The sequence below is a fragment of the Xyrauchen texanus genome, chromosome 35 (genome assembly GCF_025860055.1).
Source record: "Xyrauchen texanus isolate HMW12.3.18 chromosome 35, RBS_HiC_50CHRs, whole genome shotgun sequence".
In the NCBI taxonomy this organism is placed as follows: domain Eukaryota; kingdom Metazoa; phylum Chordata; class Actinopteri; order Cypriniformes; family Catostomidae; genus Xyrauchen; species Xyrauchen texanus.
The window spans coordinates 8,449,719-8,465,086 of record NC_068310.1 but is presented as its reverse complement, the minus strand read 5'-3'; the positions used below and the strand labels follow the sequence as shown (position 1 = coordinate 8,465,086).

The 15,368-nt window shown below is 34.8% G+C and overlaps 1 protein-coding gene across 4 annotated transcripts in view; it reads right to left on the bottom strand.

The window, feature by feature from the left end:
• tead3a (TEA domain family member 3 a) overlaps window positions 1-14,607 on the bottom strand; it is a 56,115-nt gene extending 41,508 nt beyond the window's left edge. For 2 of the 4 annotated variants that reach the window (XM_052106474.1, XM_052106477.1), the window contains exon 1: window positions 14,329-14,607. The gene's annotated coding sequence lies outside the window, so the exon portion shown is untranslated. The remainder of the gene's footprint in view (window positions 1-14,328) is intronic. The other 2 variants (XM_052106475.1, XM_052106478.1) reach the window with 2 other exon arrangements.
• Window positions 14,608-15,368: the final 761 nt, after the last annotated feature.

The window sequence follows — 15,368 nt, the reverse complement described above, 5'->3', positions numbered from 1 at the left end:
TAAATATTTGTGATCTGTAATAATTGACACTGGTTAAATTTTAAGTGAATTTATTTAAAACCAAACAGAAAGGCATCCAGCTTTAGGAAACTATTTACACAGGAAGTCATAGAGGCCATTTGCAAAATTAATCTGAACCAAGACAACCAATAAGACTTCCCCACAGAGCATTTTTGTGGTCATGGATTTAATTTCAGTGTGGTGAGCGCTCTGCAGCTGTGGAAAACCATTATTACAATTTTCCCCAGTTATGCAACTTCTGCTACTGTTAAGATTATACCGTTTTACAAACTGATTTTTTTTAGCCCCATTTCATTTAGCTCATAGATATTAAGAAGGATATTAGTATAATAACATTTTCTTTTATAAAACACATGCATTTATAGTTATTTATAGTAGAGTTTGAGCTCTCATACCTCTCACACTTTCACATTTAAACCTACCGCATCGCAATTCCTTAAATGACACGAGGGATCACTGATGCACATTTTTATATATGCACGAACGCAAAGATTTTTAATGAATAGCATCTTAAATCTTAGGTTTTTTTCCTCATACAAAAGTATTGTATTGCTTCAGAAAATTTTTATATACCACACATGTCATAAAGATGACTTTTATGACACTTTCATGGTGCTTTCTGTCCTTTTTGGGACCTGATAGCTACTGGTCACTATGCCTTCATTGTATGAAAAAAGAGCAGTGTAAAGGCCTTTTCACACCAAAGGCATTGCGATTATGAGAGGCGAATCACAGATGAATGGCCTTTGCACATAGAAAGTGACCCAAATGACACATTCACACCTTTACAACAGGTTGCGGTAATTGAAAAGCAATTTTACCACGGTATGGTTGGTGGCTTTCAGCTTATGCCTTATGTCTTATGCCTATGACAGATGAAAAGTATTTGACAAGCAGATTGAAAAAAAAACATTTAAATACTAGATGCAGCAGTAATGAAGAGTTTGATTTTGATTTTCTCAATGAGATTGTGCAAAGACCTTAAGCATTCTGTTAAACTTTCCTTTTTTGTTCCACGGAAGAATGTAAGTCATAAATGTTTGGAAAGCCATGTGGTTTAGTCAGTGATATGAACTATTTTTTATTTTTATTTGGGTAAACTAATCCATTAAAAGAATTGAAAAATGTTAAGGATCCCTCCCACCTTACCATAATATGGCAAATATGAATGAAAGGCCACAAACAGCAAAACTGGACTTTAGAACCAGCATAAGCAGAGCCGAAGCTAAACGAGGTACAGCAGAACCACTGGTATGGACCTACACAGAGAGAAGGACTGAAATTCCAGACATGTCCTTATTCAGAAAGCTACGGTGTACCTAACTCTCTTTCTTTCAGGAGATCCGTTGTGTCATCCACAGCTCCGTCCTTCCCCCTCTGTCCCCTTCTGTTCCCTCTCGCTTACGAGCACCCCAGTCCAAAAAAGGCCTGAAGAATAGGAAAATGGTAGGGGGTGGGAGTGGTAGTCTGGGTTGCCTCACCAATTTAGGCATACACTAAGACTCAGGAACACACAGTGCTCTACCCAAGGACAATACTACTGTTTTAGGTGTACTAGCATGGATCCAGCAAGCCATTGTTATCTATGAATATAAATCAACACCTGGCTAATATAGTAGTTTAGAGCAAGGTCTTCAATCTTCTACACCACTTGGTGGATAGATAGATGGAGTGTGGAGTTTTCACTTTACATTTCAACTTCATATTTATTCTGAATTCATTATATACACTATTTAAATATTTTGTGTTTGAGTGGTCATGTGCATTACTAAACCAGGAATAAAGTAGCTCATGAATAATAATTAATGTTAGTGACTTTGCAATTTCAAACTCAAATTTGAATTTGGTTAAATCTGAATTAAATTAACTGACCCATGATTAAAAATAAAGTATGTAGTATTTGTTCCCTATAGGGACAACAAACGGAATTGCAATAATTCCAAAACAGGTTTCCCTAACACTGCTACTGTTTTCTTTTGGTTGGAAAACCAGAATCTGGCCCAAAATCAACCTACAAATGGCTTCCTTATAGCTATCTCTATGTATTAAGTTAGGATATAGGATTTTTTTTTTTTTTTTTTTTTCATTTATTTATTTATTTTTTACAGTTCAGATTAAGATCATTACCATTAGGAATATTCTCATGTATGTTTGGGTATTTTCATGTATTGCTGATGAGTAAATATTGACCTTGAGTTCAAACATGTCATGAAAAGGTCGCTCGCCAACAGCAGCAGTGTCTGGCCTCTGAAGAAACATTGGGTTACAGAATCAAGTGTCAAACCAAAAGCATCCCACACTCTTCATGGAGAACCAGTGTGAATTATAGAAGCATCTCGTCTAAACCTTTAGCTATCACACAGTGCCATTACACACACTTTGAGAGAGCATGTATTTATTTGACCAAATTAAAAGTGAGCTGTTATATCTCTGGGTGAATTTCACAATTCATATTTAACACCAAAATTGAAAGCGATAAATAGGAAATAATATTCTGCTTAAAGAAAATTAAGCATGTTTTTAGGACCATTCATTTTTTTGCATTGGGACATTACTTTCATGACAACTAAGCATGATCTCCCACCAATTCTCATTACTATAATACAACAAATGATTTTCATTACTATATTGCAAAAAAAAAAAGATATATTAGTTACATTGTATTGTAGTGTGTCAAGTATTTAACATCATGAAAGTATTTGTACTCCTCTTCAGATTATGATCATTTTAATAAAACAACTGTATTAGAGTGATTTTGTTTACTATTATACATAAATACATTAATAAACATTAATGATCATAAAATCAAATTATATTTTAATGGTTTTCAATGTTTTGTGCATAAACTCTTTATGTTGCATTTTTAGAATGAAGTGTCAAGTTAAATTCAGTTGAAACTTTGCAGAACACAACTGCATTTGGAGGACTGATCTATCAAGCTGTCTTTGAACTCGTCCTGCCACGTAAGGCTCGTTTTGTGCTGCCCGCTCTTGACATGTTTTGTTTGTTATCTTTACAGCTGGAGTTGCGCTGACTGCCATTTGCTAAATTGTCCAAAGACTAATAGGGAAATTCATTTTTACGGAATTCAAGTGTGGTCACTCAAGCAAGATGAACTGTCTGACAATATTGTGAGGATGATTATGTGTATAATGCTAATCAAGCAACCTTTATTTATTATGTCCAAGAAGCTTACATTAAAATAGAAAGATATTGAGGGATCCAGACAGATAGAGTTTAATTATTAGTTTTTTTTAATCTAATTTCTATATTTCAAGTCATGCAACATTCCCTCGATACCATTCTACCCTCTATTTTATTCTGTTCTATTCTAATCTAAAAAATTTTTTTTAAAAAAGTGTTACAAAGGCAATGACAATTATGATGTAATTTTGGATATAACTTTACCAAGATAAGGTTATTAAGTGATTTTATCACACTAAAATTATGTTCACACGTATAAAGTTACATCTTGTGACTATACTTTTGTAATTGTGAGTAAATTTATGTTTATTGTCTGCCCCATTCACTTCCATTGTAAGTGCCTTACAATAATAGTGAATAATCTAGCAATATTAGCTAAATAAATAAGAAATATTACATTACATTATTGTAATATTTCTAATAATATTTATAAAAATATATTTCTGTCATAGTTTTGTTGTTTGTATAGATGCATTGGCAATACTGTGTGAAGAACAATTATGCCAAGAAAGTAGCTTTTAAATAAGTGTAAAAATTAAGCCAAAGACAGACAGGCAGACAGACAGACAGACAGACAGACAGACAGACAGACAGACAGACAGACAGACAGACAGACCAAAGCAAGAGCCAATGGGACACAGAAAAGACAAAACAATCAGAGTGAAAACAAAACTATGCCTGCCATTTTCTCCCATAGACAGTAAGAAGAAAAAAAACCTGACTGACACAGCACCTTTATACGGGGACAAAAAGGAAAACTACAATACACACACCAGAATCAGATCCCTTTTATATCAGTTCTCAAATCTTTGTTATGAGACTCTGTTCTCCAGGTTCTCATGAGGGATCTCAACCAACATACATAACAAACTTAGGAGCTTTTCAGTGACCAGAGCCCAGGACTCCATGTCCATTTCAACCCGATCCCACACAAAAGAGCCGCCTTCTCACATCTGAGGCGCCTCATGAAACGCCAGATCTGTTTTTCTTTCTCGCTCACTCCTTACTCTGTAAGCAAATTCTCGTGAGTTTGCATTTCTCTAGTGAGGAAACGGCCACCACAGAAAGTCCTTTGAAAACAGTACAGGCTTCACACAAGAGATTCACTTTCATGTTGGCTTGATTCCACAGTGGGAAAACTGACAGACTGACAGATAGGAAAAAGTTGTGATATTTTGCAGATAAACATGAGAGCCGTTTCAATTAGAAAGAGCAGATTTGTCTTTGATATATTAAAAACAACAAGGGTGTGACCGAAACAGGAAACGTTAGCCACATTTACATTGTTAATGTTGTTTACATTTGTCTCTGGAATTAACTACACAATGGACTGTCAGCACAACTGTGTTTTTAATCTTATTAAACGTTAAACATAAAATCAAAGACGTCATTTAGTAGTTACAAGTAGGGCTGGGCGATATAGCTTCAGAAATTATTTCTCAATATTTTTCAGCAAATTGATGATATTCAGTATATTTATGTTTTTGCTCTGATAAAGCATAGAAGTATTTCTGTTTATTTTTTCAATGAGAGGAACCATCATTGGTTCATCATAAAATCATAATCATCATAAACAGACATTGTAACCAAGTAGAATTACTTTTTGAAAGGTATTAAATACAAATCTATTTAAAAATGATGAAGGAATGTTTCCTACACTTTTTCATTAAGTTAACATTTTCAATAATTTGCACATGTATACATTATATTTAACATACAATCATACAGGGAGCTTAATAAAAATCTTATTTATCTTCATATATTTTTAAAACATTTTCTTTGTGAATGAACAAGATGTGCAAAAACTTTTTTGGAAGTTAAAATGTTTCTGGAAACCAGATGAAAACCAGATGTTTTTGGAAACCAGATGAGCATTGCATCATACTAAATTATTGCTGTGGAACCCAGTCAAGTTTATTATTATAATATAATACCGAATTGTTATTATTTTCAGGATAATATTATTTAAAGATAAATTAATATATTTATGTCCTATTTACTTCATCCTAAACTGGGGTTTTTATTTTGATACTGCAAGTGCAGTCGTGATTATTTTACCTTCACCAGTAGCTTTTATTATGAAATGGGAAGTGCAACATTTGTTTTGCATCTTGTGAACCACTGTCAAACTCTCCTTTAATGTTCTGCATTTGTAGATTTGTTTAGTAACTTAATAGTGGTTACTAATGTTTGCGCGAATGCTTCAACCTGCAGTACTTCATAATGTATAAAAAAACTCTAGCCCATGCACCCCGCCACCCATGCGCGTGCACACAGATCAGCATGTCGCTGGTTCATTCTGAAGTGCACACAGACCATTAATATCTGTCTTTAATCGCAGCCTTTACTATTGTTTCTGGACTGGCCCTCTTCACTATCAACATGTAAGTGCCTTATTGTAACTGTGATTTTGCCTTTATATATATATATATATATATATATTTATTATATATATATATAAACTAGGGCCGAGGCAAGGTTACTTCTATTTTGAGGTTATTGTCGATTGAGCTTAACTTGCATTGACCACGGAAAGTAACTTAGGCCATACCAAAACATTCACGTCATGTCGGAATTACCGGAATTACGAGTTCCAACTTGTAAAAAGCATTCACGTCTTCGGAGAACTTGTAATTACAAGTTGTAAACTTTTGGTGCGGCTATCCTTATGAGGATTCTCCATAGACATATGATTTTTATACTGTATGAACTATAGATTATATCCCCTAAACCTACCCCTCACAAAAATGTTTTATTAAAAATTTAAAAATCCAGAAACTTAGTTAAATATATATTTTAAGCGATTTGAATTATGGGGACACTAGAAATGTCCTCATAAACCACACACTGTAAAAAAAAAAATCTGTAATTTTAACAGTAAAATACTGTAAAAATGCTACAGAAATAAAATGTTAATTGGTTAACAATTATTAACTGTAAAATATACAGTAAAAATGTTTTATATATTTTAAAAGTCAATACAGTAGTTTTTACAATAAAATGATGTAAAAATTAAATAATTTAAATGTAAAAAGAATGCTTTTCCTGTATAATTAATAGTAAAAAGAACAAGAGTTTTTTTTACAGTAAATTATTGTTAAAATTACAGTAAAAAACAGTAATAGTACGTTCCCACAATTCCCTGCATGACCCATTACATTTCATTATATTTTATGGGAATAGTTATGTTTCTTCTTGTTTTTAATATCAGTTATGTACACTGGGGTGTTCTGTGTTATATGTGATGTAATTTAGTTCATGTTTACTGCATTGTTTAAGTCTCACATGTGTTACCATGATGGTGATTAGTGTTTGTGTGAGTGATGTTGTGCGCTGTTTCTATATGTTTATTAGTTATTGCTCCTGGAAGAGGCACTACTGATGAACTTCTTGTCATCATGTGCACTTCAGTAGTCACTATGGTGATTAACAAATACCTCAACGTAAACAACAGATTTTTACAGTTTAAGAAGGCATGATTTTTTTACTGTTAAAAAAAAATAAAAAATGAAAAAAACTGCATTTAACTGTATTTCTTACAGAATTATTCTGGCAACCACAGCTGCCAAATTGTTTTTGTAAAAACAACAGGATTTTTTTTACAGTGCATTTATAGCATAACAGCATTGTAATTACCCATTTGTAACCTAAAACAAATTCCTCGTACACCACCCATCAACACACACACACAATCTCTCTCACTCTCTCTCTCTCTCTCTCTCTCTCTCTCTCTCTCTCTGTCTCTCTCTCACAAAGAACAACAGGTCAACAAGTAGACAGCAGCTGCTGCTGCCCCAGATCAGATTACATATAAAGAAGGCATTTTAAGGCATGAGAAAGCAATGCTTGGTGGTTTAATAGGTGCATTAAATACAAATTATGAATTAAATGCTGTTTCAGCATGGGCTTAAAAACAAATTTTTTTATTTCACAAATTCGACAAGATCATACTAACACTGCCCTATAAGGAGAATATCTTTGAGATTTTTTTAGGAGTAAGATCTTCAAAAATGTCCAAACCAAAAAAGCGAGCCTTTGAGATATACCATCTCCTAAAAAAATAGAAAATTTTGAATGTATATATTTTAAATCATATTTTACATTGCACAAAGAAATGAAGCCTATAGGACCATTTATATATATATATATATTATGCACAAAGAAATCTAATTCTCATTACTGTAAAAGAGTTGTCTGCTCCACCCCAGACTCGAATCTCATGTGGGTTGCCAGAATGTTGACATGCAAATTAGCAAATTCAGTATCAGTTTTAAAGGATTTCTGGGCTTTAAGCAGCCTCCATCTTCCAAAGGCATCGCCAATATTTATACTTGTTTTACTGCGGCTCTGGTCATGGTGGTTTTTAGATGGATGGTGAGGCTTTTTAGGTTGGGTAGAATCTGTTATCTCTGATCCAGTTCATTTGCTGGCTTTCATGGTTGCATCATGCAGTGTTATTTGCCTGCAAACTTGGTCAAATCTGGCAACCCTTTGGTGTCAAAATACTATTGGTGAGTGGGCAGAGGACGGGATCACACAGGTCAAAACATAAACAGAAATTCCAGCCCAAAATGGAAACTTCAAAGTAGAATATACTGGCTGTAGCATTGTTATGGATAAAGCCAGTATTTCAACTTAGCATGTTTCCTAATTCTCTAATGATATAGTATGATCATTTTATGATTTAGTTCAGTAAAACTATTACATATAGCACCTTTAAAGTAATAAGAAAGGTATTTTTTCTACTTTATTACAGGAGGCTACTGTCACTGTCCTTTTCTGCATATCATGGCCCCCCTCGGCTTATCACAGCACCATTTTGTAGTATGCTTCAGCCAGTCGTGGCCCATTCGGCATAATCCGGCAGCCTGTTTCAGCTTATAGCCAACCATTCGGACCAGTTTAGCCCAGGTTCGCGTCCGGCCCACCGGGATAAGTCCCGGTTCTCCCTATGGGCAGACTGCCCTGTTGAACACTAAAAAGCACTTTACATTCGTGAAAACCCCTACACTGAACACACAAAAGAGACTATAAAGACATGTTAAAAGTAGACTGATATGCCTCTCTCTTCCTTCTGTGGACCCAGCCCATGACAAACCTGTACAACCTGCCACTGCAGTTTTCGCAGACCAAGAGTTTCTTACGATAACATAACCCCCTATTTCCTTAAACAGCATCATTTCAATTTACTAAAGCCTATTCAGGACATATTTCTGCTTTGCAGTGAACCTTTGCTGTGAAGAGGTTATATGGGATCAGGAAATGTTGGAAGCCTGATTCAAACTCAAATGACCGGCATGAGCACCAAGGCTCAACATGTTGGATCATAAGCTCTAACCAATAGGTAATTTTGAATAAAGCTGCTCGCACACTAGAAAAAGCTCAGGTGACATGAGGCATTTAATGAATAAGAATGCATAGGATCCGTTTTGAGGGTGTGGAAAGAGCTGGACCAATGTATGCCTACGTCAAAATGCATTGCAAGTTTATATTTTCTAAAATATTGCTCAAAAGATGGAAGCCTCACTTTTTGCAAAAATGTCCTTGCAACACACAATCTCTATTGAAATGAACTGATTCACAGTGTTCTCTGACAGTGTAAACTCTAGTGTTTAGGTGCAAAGCCTATTAATGCTAACCATTAATAGGCTTTGTGTTATGCTGAAAATTTGAGTATGATTTAAGTCCCCTACAGGGCTTCCTGTTGGAGTCCCAGATGGTCACTGTCTATCACCCAATTTCCTCTCCAGACGTCCATACATCTTATACTCCCACCAACATCCTTGCTTTACTATAACATTATGTGGCCATTCCAATGTAAATCAAATCCCTAGACAACACTTGATAAAGCTTAATCATACTGAAGTTAATGCAGCGGAATTATTACTGAGGAAAACACCAAAAATGACATTTTTGCCTTCAATTACTCACCCTCATGTAATTCCAAATCCATCTCTATCCTCCATGGAACAGAAAAGGAAAGGTTTAGCAGAATGTTCACAGTGTTCTTTACTATTCAATGAAAGAGAATGGGGATGCCAGAACAGACACTTTCATGCTCCAAAAATGACAAAAATGTGCCCTAAATGTATAGTATATATAGTATACTGAATGCTATGTTCCATGTCTTCTGAAACCAGACTAGATTTGTTTGAGGAACTAAACTGTTCTCACGGTGAAATCAGAAACAATAGTTTGACATATATTTAGCTAAAATCATTCTGTGCTTTCGGAAATTCAAAACATTGACTGCCTATGTGATCATGTTGGAATAAAAGACCAAAATATGCATGGGAGGCGGGCTAATGAGGAGGCTAAAAGCTACAGCCTATGGTGTCAGTCGCTAGTGCGCCTCTTGAGGCCAGGGGAGAGAGATTTAAACACAACACACAGCTATCATGTACCAGCTGCCTCCCGTTCCATATTGATGAGAATGGGTTGGAACGGGAGGCAGTAAATATGGAGCAGTACGTCACGACACACCACGGAGGATTATTGTCAATGATGCCAAACGACATTGATTTTTGAGTGTAATAATGGGTTTACAACTACATTAGGGCAAATAAATAATTACAACAGTTTTCATTTTTTGTGAACAATTCCTTTAAAGAAACATTATCACATCATTGCCAATGCCAAAGTAATACCATGCAGTACAGGTTATTTACATCATACTACACCCACATTCACAGTATACAGTTTTTCTAAAAAATAAAACCTTTCCAAAAGCTTTTGAGGGCCACATTAGGACACAGTTTACATTGTCCTTTTATGTCTGCCTATGGGCCTCTCTAAAACTGTATCTTGTGTCAGACTTTAACACAAAATTGAACGTTAATTCTTCCATATGGCAAAGAAAACAATTGTCCACAGCATGTGGAAAGAATCCGTCACACATGTCTAAAACTACAGGAAGAACTACCAACAGCATACGACTGACAGGAAATTATATGAAGAGTGAAAATTTTAATGTCTAGATTTACAGACACCACACCTGACCTCCTCACCCCACATGCAAGTGACACAAAAAAGGGGGTCAAACTTAAAAATCGTCTCTAAAAAGGTGCGCAACCTAAAACCTAATTAAGCAAAAACTTAAAAGGTGCAATATGTAACATTTTTCATGTAATATATTTTCCCTAAGCGGGAATGTGATCGTGGTTGAGCAAAAACTAGAGTGAACATCGGCAGGGCATTTGATTCCCTGAGGGACCTTCATTTGGTTTTGGGGTTCAAAACTGACCCGGAATTGGCATTCTTCTTATTGGACAGTAAGCTTACATAACTGCAAAGCATGTAAAATATAGTGCTATAATGATTGATCTGTGCAATTTTAGCTAGCGTGATCTTGCCTGCTAATGCTGACGAATTGCAAGCTACCTTGATTCTTAACTTTCAAATAATTTCAACGATCTTCTCTTTATACTAAAAGTCAGGTATGCTGATTCACAGTAACTGACATAAACAATGTTAATCTGTAATTATTCAGGAAGGTAAACTACAATAACACATGAAATGAATGCTAAACAATGTTCAAGATAATGCAAAAAGACCCATTCATTAGTGTAACATAACTTAGTTATACAGAAAATATATACATTCTATTATTATAAAATCGATACATCAAAATGACAGTCGTGATGGAATCACATCAATACTGAATTGTGTCAACATATTTATAAAGTAAAGTCTATTTTATAAACAGCTACTGTCATCCTTAAAATTTAGCTAACAGCTATTGGTAATTTGCAGACATAGGCGATCGTATAAATGCAGTCTATGAATCATGCAAAGAAAAGTGATTACTTCAAACTACAGTCTCGCATAGCCAGACCTGTAACCACACTTGTTTTAGCCCTGTGCCAGCGCTGGAGAGTCAAATTTAATATTCAGTCTCAAAGTTTGTAGTAAAACAATCATAACTGTGTAATTTTATTTATGCTACCTCATCTGTCAGAATAATGCTGGTGAATCACGTTCAGCCTCTTTGTACATTATGTCATTGTTTTGGTCGATGCTCGCGTCCTTATGGAATGTGTGCACAAGCGCGAGCATGAGCAACAGGTAGATGGCTGCAGTTCACTTAACAGTCACAGGTGTCATTAATAACAAGGGTTTCTGAATCTTACATACTGCACCTTTAAGTAAAATAAAACAAAAACTGATTAACAATTGAATGCAGAGTAACCCAGGACCTCATTCTACACCCTCTACCTCATCCAGTTTTTGGAGTTATGCCCCACCTCTTTAGTATTCCTCAACCTTTCTCTTCTGAATAGTGTAAAATGCAAAAATTACAAAAAATATATGTTTTATAATTGCTTAAGTACCAAAAGTGTATAGGGTCATTAAAGACCTGAGACATGTAATTGTGTCACTTTTTATTTTGCGCTTCCTTAAATCATATTTGTATGATTATTTCATATCTATACAAGTTTACAATCACAGGATATATAGTTATTTAAACAGGACAAATGAGAACTAGATTAATACAATTACTATGAAACTGATTTTTTCTGTAACAATGGTGAATTATCAGTCTCCTTTATGCGTGCGTGTACAGTACACAGACATATTATACATGCCATTTGTAACTCAAGGTGGTGCTGTTGTTTCAGTGATTGACATGATTTATATTTGACATTGCTATTTGATGAAAAAGCAACGTGGAAGTAAACTATAGCAAGTGTAAAACATGAACAGTATGATGTGGCTATTTAAATTTCAGTTCACTACTGAATTAATGTAAGTTGTGCTTCTACATAAACTCAAAAACAACCTGAGGATATAAATGTGTAGCCTATGGGTAGCTCAACATGTGTTTGACAGCCAGCTGCGTCACATGACATTTTAGTGTCGAAGAAATGTATCCCATTCTATAATTTGTTGCATCATCTCTTTGATATATGAAAAGCAAAGCATAAAAATATCTGAATATATTCTATTCTATTCAAATTGGCTGAAAATGTTTTGAATTGAAAATTGAAATTGTATTTGGGTATTTCTTAGATCCATTTGTGATAGATATACCAGTACACGTGTCGGGTCTCTAAAGACCAAGAAACACCCATTCATTTAAGGTTTAAAGAAACTGATTAAGCAAAACAGGACAACTGTTGTAGATCATTAAGTTTATCGCTCCTCACATAGTGTACAGGTCTGAAGCGCAAAGCACACACTCAAATGCTATTTAAAGCCATGAGGTCAGCGAACACACTTGTCATGAAGACCCTCATAGCCAGTGTTAAGAAAATGTCCCCCTCTCATTAGGTTACATTCATAGAGAGTGGACAAATAAGGTCTGACTAAATGTAAATCAATCTGAAAACATCAACTAAAATTCCTTTGAATAAACAAATGCCAAAACAATTGTGAAAATTGATGACACACAGCAAGAGGAGGCCATGGGTGAATTCAAGCAAACTGAGTGACTTTCTGAAATGTATATGACTGTCAAAAGTGGCCCTGAATTTAACTTACAGCTCAAGTAATGTGGTTTGGGAAGAATTTGATGGAAAAATGTTTACTGTAATCTTTGACTTTAGATTGCTTAAGCATCGTATGAGACATTGTTGAGATCTTCTGAAATTCTAAAGGAGATGCGTGATATTACTGGCACATTTTCCTATAGAACAAAAATCTGAGAGGCTGGAAACTACAACAAAAGTCTCCATTTGTTTTCCATTTAATTTTGTTCTAAGGAGAAACGTTTAGATTTTAAAGAAATCTCTTTTCATGAGAAATTTAGAAATACATTTTTCTTCCCTTTTGGAATGACAGAGAGATGAGCCTATACTTCAAGAATTGTTGAAGGAAACTTAAGTATTTTTTTTCGTGGCACCTCTGTTGAAGTCTGTCACATTGTCACAAGAAATTCTCCTTTGATTGCTCATTGTAACCTTACACAACCTGAACAACCTGTTCAATCTCTGCACAGCGAAACTGGGGGGGGGTTCAGTGACACTACATCTGTGTCACTGAACGGACACAGATGTAGTGACTGATCCAAGATGCAAAGGATCTTAAAAACAAGCATTATAAAATGAATGAGATCATTACACTCCCTCTATCAGCTGTAAATGAATCATCATTGGGATCATTTTAAGTGCACAACACAGTGCATTAATATTCAAGAGAAACTAATAGGCAGGATGATATTCATATTACCATAGAATAGGCTGGGTAGTCTGAGTTATTCAAAGAAATATAAAGTAGTTTGCCAATATTTCAGGAATTCTTGACAACCAAATATTCTATTCTAGTCACACAATTATATACTTTAGAACACACCAACACTACAGATCAATCATTTAAACCTCTAACAGTTTTTACAATCAAAAACAGTGATTTTGTGTGTGTGTGTGTGTGTGTGTGTGTGTGTGTGTTGCAGCTGCCTGTTTTGAATAGCCAAACTAAAAAACTTAATGAATTGCCCAAGTAACCTTATTATATTTATTTATTTTAGAATTCATTAAGAATATCTATAACAAAAAATAAGTGCCATGTTCAACAGAAGGTTATGCCATATAGACATATGAAATACAATGACTTACATTTGTTCTGGAGATTAGGCACATTTTTGCATTCCATTAGTATACTACTGTACAGTATTTGCATTATATAGGCCTATTGCTTTGCCGTGAACAATTAATAAAACAAATTCTCTGAACTTCATATTAATGTTGTTTTTATGAAGAATAATGACCCATGTGGATAACTCATGCATTTGGTTAGTTTAGTTGCACAAAGTACAACTTTATTATTATTATTATTATTATACGATACGAAAACCACGTAAGGACTCTATTCTCCATTAGAACATATGTAAGAATTTGAAGGCATGCAACCTTTGTCCTTGATTAAAGAATGCTTGATTAAATTAGTCAGACTTGCTCATACTCATTCAGCGTTGTAGTAAATAATGTGTGTGCATTCATATATCCGCAAAAAGTTTACAGTAAACCCACGTGTGTATGTGTATGTAATGCAGCCATCACTCAAGCAGCTCCGAAAAAATGCCAAAAATGAGAATGATCTAAAAACTCCAGCGCGAGCGCAATGACTGTTTGAAACAAAGGAGAGCACTTAGAGATTTGCACTTACCTTAAAAGAAAACCTCTGCTCTGCTGAGTGCAAATAGAGATTGGAGGCACTATCTCATGAGCCCATTTACAAATGCAAACAACGCTGATGTTTTTGTAGAAATATTTCTCCTGATTTGACAGTAAAGCTGGAATGTGAAGTATGACTTCGTATGAAATCACGGCGAACGCGAGCAGAGCGCTCAAGGAGGAGTCCTGAGGAGGAGGGAGACAAATCTCCACCCCCACTCAAACTTTACGAGCAAATAGGATCGTTTGAGATGCAAAACGCCTCGCCTGGAAAGTAGACGAAAGTAGATGGCTGCAGTCAGGGAAGGAGTGGGTCTCACTTCTCGTACTGGATCAGACACCTTCGAGATCAAAGACAGATATCGCGGGATTCATGTTCATGTGCTGTTGCTGATAAAGTGGGTATAATTAAAATGATGTTGCTTTAAAATGAAAATATATATAATGATTCAATGTACCTGTTGTTTAATTTTTATTTTTAGTTTAATAAAGACACGTATTGTAGATATTTCAGAAATATGACAACAATCGCATATCCTATTCAGAGTGTTGGGAATATTCACATATAATTTATACACATAAAGCATGATATTAGAGATATAAAATCAAACAGAACTGACTAGGTTTTGGGCACCTTAAAGGTTAAAAATATGTGCACTGAAAAAAAAAAGCCCCAAATAATGTACATGATTTAATACAACAACATGTGGTCAAGATCAGTGGCGTAGCAGTAATTTTAAAAGTGGGGAGGACACAGCTGTCGGTACTTACAGTGGAGTATTAATATATTACAGTATATATTAATATATACAGTAAGTATGATATAAGTATTTTATAAATATTATTTACTTTTAATATGTGTAGTATTTTAAAGATTCAAGTATTGCTAAATAATTGCAAAATTAGCTGCAAAACTAAAGGGAATCTTGTGGATTAATTGCTTCTGTTTAGCACATGACCATAAAAGACTGAGCACAAGCTGGTCCTTGAATCAATTATTTAATCAATTACAATAATGACAATGGTGCTTGT